Raw genomic sequence first — 12,031 nt, forward strand, 5'->3', positions numbered from 1 at the left:
ATTCAGCATGGATTCATGAAAGCAAAATCAAGTTTAACTCATCAGTTGGAGGAACTCAGCAGGTCAGGCAGCATCTATGTTGAGGAATAAACAGTTGACGTTTCAGGCCGAGAAAAGGGTCTCAGCCCAAAACGTCGACTGTTTATTCCTCTCCATAGATTTTGTGTGTGTTACTCTGGATTTCCAGCATCTGCAGAATCTTGTGTGTTAAATCAGCAGATGGAGTTCTTTGAGGACATATCTATATGAGGGAACCAAGGGATGTGGTATTTAGGAGTAAGAATTAGTTGGGTAGAAAGCAGGAATGAATGGGTCTTTGTCAGCTTGTCTGACAGGTGGTTGGCTCCAACTATTCATAATCCTAAATGAAACCTGAGAGAGTTCTTAAATCACAAGCAAGAGAAAATCTGCAGATGCTGGAAATCCGAGCAACACACACAAAATGCTGGAGGAACTCAGCAGGCCAGGCAGCATCTATGGAAAAGAGTTCAGTTGACATTTCAGGCCGAGACCCTTCGGCAGGACTGGAGAAAAAAAATCTGAGAAGTAGATTTGAAAGGTGCGGGGAGGGGAGAGAGAAACACTTGCCAAGTACAAGTGCTGCACCTGCCCCTACACCTCCTCTCTCACTACCATTCAGACACCAAACAGTCCTTCCAGGTGAGGCGACACTTCACCTGTGAGTCTGTTGGGTCATATGCTGTGTCTGGTGCTCCCGGTGTGGCCTCCTGTATAACAGGGAGACCGCTTCGCTGAGCACCTATGCTCCGTCTACCAGAAGTGGCTACCCATTTTACTTCCACTTCCCATTCCCATTCCGATATGTCTATCCATGGCCTCCTCCACTGTCACGACGAGGCCACACTCAGGTTGGAGGAACAACACCTTATATTCTGTCTGGGTAGCCTCCAGCCTGATGGCATGAACATCGATTTCTCAAACTTCCATTAATGCCACCCTCTCATCACCATTCCCCATTCCTGTTTCCCTCTCTCACCTTATCTCCTTACCTGCCCATCACCTCTCTCTGGTACTCCTCCCACTTTTCTATAGAAAAGAGCAAATAGTTGACATTTCGGGCCGAGACCCGCAATTTCCACAATGGCTTGTGAATGCTCCTGTTGTAAAACTGCAGGCCCAGGCCCAGGTACAGCATCTGACCCTCCTAGGTGCAGCAAGGATTTAGAGGGAAGTGCTTTTTGTTCTGTATTTCCCGGCTAAATCTTCAGAAAAGTGCCCATGATCTCTATTTAACTGCATTTTCTGAACAGTTTTTCTGTGGCCTTCCTGCTGGACATCAGGCATTCATTGTAAATTAGCAGACATCATTGCTATGGGCATTCACTTTACTTAATCAAATGGTTACTTTCCAGAGCCAAGTTAGCGCTGTAACTGGGGAATGATAAAATTCCCAGCTTCAAGCTCATGAATAAAGAAAGCAGTTCTCTGTAGTGTATTCCAGTGGCAGAGCCAGAGGAATTGGAGACTCTGAGCAATGCTCACACTGAGAATGTCTTTACAACAGCAACAACCACACACCATACGCTGCCTGAATACTCAATCAGTTTTGCCTCGGAGGCAATATTTAATCCCTCATGCAGTGTTAATGATGGATGAAGTTAGACAGCTCTGCAAACAATAACAACAGATCATAGTTCAATTGTTCTGTGCTCTCGATAAAGTGTTTAAGTAATTCATGAGGCTGCATTAACAAAAGGAAAATACACTCTGACAAATTCCTATAGTGTATCAATTACATTCAGGAACTCATCTCTTCCTGTTCAGAGTATTATCTGAACCTGTGGCATTTGGAAACAGAGTTCTACTTTATGCTTGAAATAAATCCACACCCTGTTGTTCAGATAATCAAACCTACCCAGCAGATTTTGTCTCCTTTGACTTTAAGAAGGAGGTTGGTCAAAGCAGGTCTGTATTCTACTGATGAAGTGAGCTCAGAGGCTGTGGACCCTCGCTCGATGAAGGTGCTGAGCTCAGCTTGGTCACCTTGCTACCAATCTTACATACTGCTCTACTAGAAGCATCTCAAACGGGGGCGGCACGGTGGCGTAGTAGCATTATTACATCACCAGCGACGCGGATTCAATTGATGCCGCTGTCTGTGAGGAGCTTGTACATTCTCACTGTGACCACGTGGGTTTCCCCCAGGTGTTCCGGTTTCCTCCCACAATCCAAAGACATACGGATCAGTAGGTTAATTGGTCACATGGGTGTAATTGGGCAGCCCAGGCTCGTAGGGCTGGAAGGGCCTGTTACCGTGATGTATCTCTAAATTTAAAAACAACACATGATTGTGATACTATCTCCCCTCAGAGAGGCACCATAGGTGCAGGCCATGAGAAAGTTGCCACATGATGAATCCAGTATGCCCCCCAATGCTATTCTACATGTGTATCTCCAACCTGCCTGACAGCCAGTCTAAGAATTGTGACAATGTCCATCACCTGGTTCTCACCAAGTCAAGAAAGCTTTGGGAGGCTACTGGGTTCATGCTGGCTGCAGACATGAACACCAGCATGTGGAAGTGCCCAGGGCAAAACTGAAAGTACGTGAACTCCAATATGTTACCTTGCTGGACCACCTGGAGTGCAATTTTCCAAACTCTCCAACTCTGTCAATAGTCTGTGACTAGAGTCCCAAGTTCCAGTCTGGTGGATTCTGCCATCAACAACACCACAGAGACTACAACCAGATGCCTTTTTGCCAGCACAAATTAATTTTCACCCATTTTCTTAGGCATTGTATCCCCTGGGATCCAAAGAAGTTCTACTTTTTCCATTGCATCTCGAAGATCAAGGCCCAAACCATAATATACACTCCAGTCTCGCAGCAGTATCATAAGAAGCCCCAACCGAGGCCTATGTTCATCAGTCTCAATCACAACATGGATCTTCCATCAGGCAGAAGAAAGACCACACAAGGACCGCAACTAAAGAGCTTCATGCCCCTCCCTGACTGCAGAAGGTCCAGTGAGTCTGGACAGTTCTTAACCACCTTGGATCTGACATTTTACTCAGGAATGTATCTGTGGGACACTAGTGCTGAAACATAGATGGCCAATCACACCAAGAATGTATGTTTTCTGTCAGGATGCCTTGACCACTTGGACCTTGTCATGGCCCTCTAATCCCAAACCCATGACATACAAGAGTGGTGTCACACACCTCATCAGCACAATGAACAACTGCCTGACCTGCTGAATTCCTCCAGCATTCTGTGTGTGTTGCTTTGGATTTCCAGCATCTGCAGAATCTCTTGTGTTTAATATCTACATTAACCATGTTTACTAACCAACTCCACATTAGTAAGATGAAAATGAGGTTTATTTCCCTTCAGTTGTAATGCTTCTACCACAGGTTTTGGGCAAAATTGTTGTAAGGCTGGACCATATTCACAGGGAATGTAAAAGCGAGCATATGTGAGTAAAACTGTTGAGATCAATAGTTGCATTGAATGCTTTTGTCTCTGATCATGTTCAGACTATAGTCTATAGATCACAAACAAGAGGAAATCTGCAGATGCTAGATATCCAAGTCGAGAGATGTGCTCTAGAACAAGCTGCACTTTCAGCCAAGTTGATGCAGTATACAGTGTTACAGCCGAGTTTACCAGCCAACCTGGAGAATGTAGATTGGTAGCAAATGCGAACAAGTTGAAAGAGTTCAAGGACAGAGTTCAGTGACCAAATGATGAAAGGCATAAATGGCATGATTGGGGAATCTTGAGTAACAAATGTATTTATAAAAAGAAATTAAGGAATTACCCAGTCTTGGGATGTGACCCAAAATGTTAAAATGTTCTTTCCACCTTTCATCTGCTGATTTACTCCAGCAGATTGCTCGTTGATATAAAATGATCAGAGGCATAGAATAGGTAGTGAGAATCTTTACTTGTAGGGGGAACAAAAGCAAGAGAATATGGGTTTAATGTGAGAGTGAGGACTTTTAAAGGAAGTTTAAAAGAACATGTTTTACATAGAGAGTGTGCTGAACAAATCTTTAATTCTATGACTCTCTAGATATAACAATGCAATGAGGCATACTGCTCCAGTAGGCTCTGTCCACAAAAAGCAGCCTGGCCAATCAGCATCTCATCAGTCCATGCCCAATGATCAGCTAAGTGATTGAAACCCTTCATGGTAATTTCAAATGAACTCAACAATAAACTGCTCATTGTAGCATCAAGATTACATTATCCAGAACTCATCACAGCCTTGGTCTAAACATGGGGCAAAGAGTTGTATTCCAGGGTGAGGTGGAATGGTTACCCATGACAACAAGGCAGCATTTGACAGTTTCGTATCAATTGCACTCTTATAAAACTGAGATCAATAGGCATCAAGAGAAAACACTCCAGTAACTACAGTCATACCTCACACGAAGGAAGTTGCGATTGTTGGAGGTCAACCATCCCAGCCCAGTGTATTGCATTGGAAGTTCATCTTCAGGTTCCTCATCAATGGCCTTCCTACCATCATAAGACCAGAATGGAGATATTCACTGAGCAATTGCATTCCTAATGCCCCAGCAATGAAGCAGTCCATACTTGCATTCTGCAACACCTGGACAACATCCAGGTTTGCGCTAATAAGTGGAAAGTAATATTTATACCACAGGACCATATCTGAAGGAGGTGCTGTTGTGCTTTTTTCACCACACAGCCAGTATGTACAGTCCATTTGAGATCCTTGATGATGTGTATACTGAGGAACTTGAAATTACTCACCCTCTCAATTACAGTCCCATTGATGTCAATAGGGACTACCCTATCTTCATTCCTCCTGTAATGAAGGATACCGAGGTATACGATAGAACAGTGGGATCTGGGACTACAGATCCATAATTCATTGAAAGCGGCATCAAAGCTGTATAGGGTCATAAAGATTTTGGTACATCAGCCTTCATAAATCAAAGTATTGGGTATAGGAGTTGGGTATTATGTTGAAGTTGTATAAGATGTTGGTAAGGCTTAATTAGGAGTATTGTGTATACAATTTTGTCACTTGCGTTCAGTATAGGTATCAATAAGATTGAAAGAGTACAGAGAAAATTTACAAGGATGTTGCCAGGTCTGGAGGACCTGAGTTATAAAGAAAGATTGAATAGGCTAGGACTGTATTTCTTGGAACGTAGAAGATTGAGAGGAGATTTGATAAAGGTATACAAAATTATGAGGGGCATAGAAAGGGTAAACGTAAGTGGCTTTTATCCACTGAGGCTGGGTGAGATTACAACCAGAGGCCATGGATTAAGGGTAAAAGGTGAAATGTTTAAGAAGAAAATGAGGTGGAACTTCTTCACTCAGAGGATGGTGGAGTGTGGAATGAGCTGGCAGTGCAAGTGGTGGATGTGAGTACATGAATGGGAGGGGTATAAATGGCTATGTTCTGGGTACAGGTCAATAGGACCAGGCAGATTAATAGTTCAGCATAGACTAGGTGGGCCGAAGGGCACGTTTCTGTGCTGTAGTGTCCTATGACTCTATATATAAGTACATGGATAGTCAACTTGTCTTCGTGTGTGGTAGGTCATGTCTAACAAAACTTTTAAAACTTAGTTTTTCAAAGAGATTACTGAGATAGTTGATAAAGGAAAGATGGTGGACGTTTTCTACATGGACTTTGACAAAATACCCCATGGGAGACTGGTTCAGAAAGTTAAATCACTTGGCATTCAGGATAAAGTAGTAAATTGGATTCAGCATTTGCTTAGCAGGTAATAGATAGATAGAATGATAGTAGATGGTTATCCCCTGACTGGGGGCCTGTGACTGGTGGTGTGCTACAGAGATCAGTTTTGGTTCATTGTTTTCTATGATCTATATTAATGATTTAGGTGATTGGGCGCCACAGCAGCATGATGCTATTACCACACGAGGTGTTCTGGAGTTCAGAGTTCAATTCCAGCAGCATTCTGTAAGGAGTTTCTATGTATTCTTCCTGCAGAATACATGAGTTTTCCCCAGGTGCTCTGGTTTTCTCCCACAGTCCAAAGACATACCAGGTAGGTTAATTGGTAATAGTAATTTGCTCCATTATTAGGTTAGGGTTAATTGGGGTTGCTGTGGTGGCATGGCTTGAAGGGCCTAATCTGCACTGTCTCACTATCTAAATAAATAATGTGGTAAATTGGATCATCAAATTAGCAGATGGCATTAGGATTGGGGGCATAATGGACAGAAAAGAAAGCTATCAAAATCTGCAACATTGTCTGGACCAACTGAAAAAAATGGCAGATGGAATTTAATGGAGATAGGCAAGAGGTGTTGCACTTTGGGAGAACAAGCCATGGTAGGTCTTACACAGTGAATAGTAGGACATTAAATTGTGTGATGGAACAAATAGATCTGGGAATACAAATCCATAATTCCTTGAAAGTAGCAGCACAGGTCAATAGAGTTGTAAAGAGAGCTTTTTGGCACATTGGCCTTCGTAAATCAGAGAATTGAGACAGAAGTTGAGATGCTATGTTGAAGTTGTATAAGATGTTGATTGGAAAAAATTTGGAGTATTGTGTGCAGTTCTGGTCACCTACCTACAGGAAAGTTACCAATAAAATTGAAAGAGTACAGAGAAAATTTACATTGCTGGGATGTGAGGAACTGATTTATAGGGAGAGGTTGAATAGATTAGGACTTAATTCCCTGGACCGTAAGAGAATGAGGTGATACCTTATTGAGGCTTACAAAATTATGAGCGGTATAGATAGGGTAAATATATGCAGGCTTTTCCCCTGAGGCTGGGTGAAATCAATAGTTTCTAGTGAAAGGTGAAATATTTAAGGGGAACTTGAGAGGGAACTTCTTCACTTAGAGGGTGGTATGAGTGTGGAATGAGTTGGCAGCAGAAGGGTGGATGCGAATTTGATTACAAAATTTAAGAGAAATTTGGGTAAGTATATGGATGGAAGGGGTTTGGAGGCCTATGGTCCAGGTGTGAGTCAATGGGACTAGACAGAAAACAGGTCTGTATAGACTAAATGGGCTGAAGGGCCTGCTCTATGATATTTTTGACACTTCCTCAGAAAGTCCCTTACAATCAGATTAATTAATTGATCATTTTCTCATTACAGAAGACCATATCCAAAATAATCTGTTCCCTCACTGGCTCTCAGAAACTTTAGTGAATACATTCTGTGAATACTTTCAAGGGTTCCTCCACAAATATGATTTGTTCAATCTATCTGCAGGTTAAAGCCCACCCATTTTCTGATTTATGTTATAGCTGCCCTCAGAGGCCCCGATTCATGCGAGTGAATTTCCTTTTCTATTTCTTATCCCTTCTCAGACCGATTCATTAACTTGATCTCTGAGCCAAGTTCACATCTAACAACCTTCCCAGCACCAAACCTCTGTGTGATTCATTTGGATGCCAGACATTTTTTTTCCTTTCACCTTGAGTTTGTATATGAGCCCATGATGACCCATGAGATCTTGCTCTAGTTGGGTCAGTATCCATCCACTGCCCAAGCCAACTGAAGGTGCAGTTGAAGCTACCTGGCCATGGGGTGTGTGTTCTCCTGAGGGGTGGTGCTTGGCAGTAGGCATGGCGCCCTCCTGTGGGGAAGAACATCACTATCCTGACTGTTCACAACAGGAAAACTGAGTGAACAGTGGTGTCTTGTAGATACTGGAAACGATCTGAGGTTAGTAGGTAAGTCCTTCATTACAGATGGTTGCCATAGTATTCATATGTCCTTGGCACATCAGTCCAAGGTCGAATGTTGCATACAGGCATGGACTGATTCTTCTCCTGAAAAGATGCAAATGGAACATTCACCAGTGAACGTCCCTAACTCCAATATGTGTGAGTACTGACTTGGAACACAGAGAGCAGAACATAAAGCAGAACAACATTGAAACAGGCCCTTCCGCCCATGATGTCTGTGCCAAGTGAAGCTAGACCCTTCTGCCTGAACTTGATCCTTGTCACTCTGCTCCCTGCACATTCATGTGTCTATCTAAAAACCACTTGAATGCCACTATTGAATCTGCTTCAACCACCACGTACTAGGTACCTGACACTTGGTGTGAAAAACACTTACCCTGCACTTCTTTAAATTTTCTCTCTCTCACCTTAAGGCTATCCTCACTAATAATGGATACTTTAGCCCTGGGAAAAAGATTCTGACTGTCTACCCTATCTATGCCTTTCATAAATTTGATGCTCTCTTTAAAGTTAATATTCTAATCTAGAATCAGAGTCAGATTTATACCACTGACAAATGTTGCGAAATTTGCTATTTTGCAGCACATAAAATATACTATAAATTGCAATTATAAATAAATACATATATAACTACATAAAAATAAATAGAAACTTAGAAATAAAAAAATAAATAAGTTATGCAAAAAGAGAGCAGAATTAGTGAAGTAGTGTTCATGGATTCATTATGCATTCAGAAATCTGATGGTGGAGGGGAGGTGGTGAAAAATCAGTAGGAGATTGAAACTCTGGTGAAATGATACCACAACAACCCCTCACTCAACATCAGCAAAGCCAAGGAACTGATTATTAACTACAGGAGGCTACAGGTCAAAGAGTTAGTCCTCATCAAGAGGTCAGAAGTGGAGAGGGTCAGTAACTTTATAGGTGTTATCATTTCAGAGGACCTGCCCGGGAGCCAGCATGTAAGTGTCATTACAAAGAAGACCCAGTAGCACCTCTGCTTTCTTAGAAGTTTGTGCAGATTTGGCATGTCAGCTAAAACTTTGACAAACTTCTATAGGTGTGTGGTGGAGAGTATCCTAACTGGTTACATCATGGCCTGGTATGGAAACACCAATGCCCAAGAACGGAAAAGCCTACAAGAAGTGGTGATACAGCCCATTTCATCACAGGAAACGCCCTCCCCACCATTGAGCACATCTACGAGGAGAGCTGACACAAAAAGGCAGCATCCATCAAGAAGGATTCCTACCATCAATGCAAAGCCTCTTCAGGCAGGAGGTTCAGGAGCCTTAGGTCCCACACCACCAGATTCAGGAACAGTTACTACTCTTCAGCCATCAGGCTCTTGAACCAGTGTTGAAACTTCACTCACCTCAACACTGAACTGATTCCTCAACCTTTAGACTCACTTTCAAGGAATCTACAACTCATGTTCTCAGTATTATTTGTTACTTATTTATTCATTATTATTATTAGTTTTTTTTGTATTTGCAGAGTTTGTTTTTTTTTTGATGCATTGTCTGTCTTTCTGTGTAGTTTTTCATTGACACTATTGTATTTCTTGTATTTTATCTACTGTGACTTCTCGTAAGATAATGAATCTCAAGGTGGTATATGATGACATAAGCATACTTTGATAAAATATTTATCTGTTCCTAAAATGTTGAGTATGTGTCTGCAGGCTCCTGTACCTCCTCTCTGATGGTAGTAATGAGAGGAGGACATGTCCTGGGTGATGAAGGTTCTTAATGATGGATGCCGCCTTTTTGAGGCATCCCCTTTTGAATATATCCTCAATACTATGGAGGCCAGTGCCCATGATGGAGCTGGCTGAGCTTGCAACCTTTTGCAGCTTTTTTCCAATCCTGTGCAATGGCCCCCTCCATACCACACGGTGATGCAACCAGTTAGAATGCTTTTCACAGTATATCTGTAGAAATTTGGTAGTATCTTTGGTGATATACCAAATCTCCTCAAACTGCTCACTGGCACACCTTCTTCATAATTGCATCAATAGTGAGCTCAGGAATAGACCTTCAGAGATGTTGACACCAAGGAACTTGAAACTGCTCACCCTTTCCACTGCTGATCCCTCGATGAGAACTGGTGTCTGTTCACTCGACCTCCCCTTCCTGAAGTCCACAACTAATTCCTTGGTCTTGCTGACATTGAGTACAAGGCTTCTGTTGTGACACCACTCAACCACTAACGAGGTCAGTGCACCTCCTTGTTACTAACTGAGATTCTGCCAACAACAGTTGTGTAATCGGCAAATTTATAGACGGCGCTTGCACTGTGCCTATGGGTGTAGAGAGTGAAGGGCAGCATCCTGGTGAGCGTCTTCAGCGCCCTTTCTCTGGAGCTTCCACATCCTTCCTGTAAGATTAACCAAATCTGCATGCAATACTCCAAGTGGGGCCTAATTTCCCATATTCCCTTTAATCAGTGATCAAATTCTCATCCTCTCAACTACCTTCAAACATGGCTTCTGAGGAGAACTGATCGTTATTTTGTTCCTATGCAAGGGTTTTTAACCAGTGAATCTTTATCCACCTTTGACTGTACGCATCCTTAGCCCTGCCAACACCCATTTCCATTCCTTTGGTAGACAGTCCAGATATGGTGGTGTACGGGCACACCTTGTGCCCACTGTGCAGCCTGGAGACATGGTTCACTAAGTCAAAATTCACTGCTACAATTCTCTGGCAATTGTAGATTCCAACTGATTGATTTTTCATTCCCTGTTTCATCCAAGCAATTTCAGTCCAATTCCACAGCAGCCTTCTGCTTAAATCAGAGCTCCTATTTACAACAAATGACATCAAACAGTCCAAGTTTCCAAATCCACTCAATGATCAGTATCTATCTTTTTACTATTCTCTTATTTCACAGTGATTGACACCATCCTTGCTTCCTATTATAGTGTACAATCTACCCTAAATGATACTTCAAGTACAAGTTCATTGTCATGGGCATACACTCAGTGGCCACTTTATTAGGTACAGCATGTACACCTGCTCATTAATGCAAATATCTAATCAGCCAATCCATGTGGCAGCAGCTCAATGCATAAAAGCACGCAGACATGGTCAAGAGGTTCAGTTAATGTTCAGACCAAACATCAGAAATGTGATCTAAGTGAATTTGACAGTGAAATAATTGTTGGTGCCAGACAGGGTGGTTTGAGTAACTGCTGATCTTCTAGGATTTTCACACACAAAAGTCTCTAAGGTTAACAGAGAATGGTGCAAAAAAACACAAAGCATCCGGTGAGCAGCAGTTCTGTGGGTGAGAGGTCAGAGGAGAACGGCCAGACTGGTTCAAGCTGACAGGAAGGCGACAGTAACTCAAATAACCACGTGTTACAACAGTGGTGTGCAAAAAAGCATCTCTGAACACACAACACATTGAACCTTGAAATGGATGGGCTACAGCAGCAGAAGACCATGAAAAGTTGCCACTGAGCGCATATGCTCAGGGTGCCATAAATGCCATTTATACCCTGCCGCAGCACAGTATATTACAAACATGACAAGCATATTTTACATAAACCTAAATTTAACAAAAATATAAATATTATATAACCAACATGACAAAATAAACAAAAGTGGGCACAATGACTTTTCAGTCCCAATGAAGGGTGTCGTCCCAAAACGTCGGCTCTTTATTCCTCTCCATAGATGCTGACTGACCTGCTGAGTTTCTCCAGCATTTTGTGTGTGTTACTCTGGATTTTCAGCAACTGCAGAATTCCTTGTGTTCATAATAACATCAGGTCGGTTCAAGAAAAACAATAATTTGACTTTTCATGTGATTAATCAATGTCTGGCCAAGAAGCCAATGACTCCATTGGTTTTTCTAGCTCAGATGAGGTAATTAACAGTTAAGGCAGAAATTTCAGAGAAGAGCCAGGGAGGATTTTATCCCATTCCAAAGGTTATTTCTGAGCCTGCTCCCTTTAAATTTCTAGTGATTCTCACACTGGACCCTTTAAGGGACTGTAGGTCTGTTCTCTGCTGCACATTCGTCAGATAAAAAATTAACAGTGTATCACAGTCCTGCTGATGCACTGGTCTCCATATCAGCAGACCAGTATAGAAAACAGTTGGGAGTGGTGGTGATCCAGATCTCAATGGGACAGATTTTTTTTTAATCATTTTACTGTCACATCTGTCTGGATGGCAGGAGGGAAACTATTTCCATGTTTTTTCATTCTACTCTTCCATCGATACCCTCTATCTACATTCCTTATAATATAATAGTTACTGTTATAATATATTAGACACTGGTCTCTCAATGTCCTTCCTCCATCACATTCAACGTATCCAAAGCACACAGCTTCCC

At 42.2% G+C, this 12,031-nt stretch overlaps 1 protein-coding gene across 2 annotated transcripts in view; it reads left to right on the forward strand.

Moving 5' to 3' along the window:
• LOC140716779 (kin of IRRE-like protein 3) overlaps positions 1–12,031 on the forward strand; it is a 702,588-nt gene that overhangs the window by 571,353 nt on the left and 119,204 nt on the right. The window lies entirely within an intron of this gene.

Source organism: Hemitrygon akajei, chromosome 26 (assembly GCF_048418815.1).
Source record: "Hemitrygon akajei chromosome 26, sHemAka1.3, whole genome shotgun sequence".
NCBI classification, from domain to species: Eukaryota; Metazoa; Chordata; class Chondrichthyes; order Myliobatiformes; family Dasyatidae; genus Hemitrygon; species Hemitrygon akajei.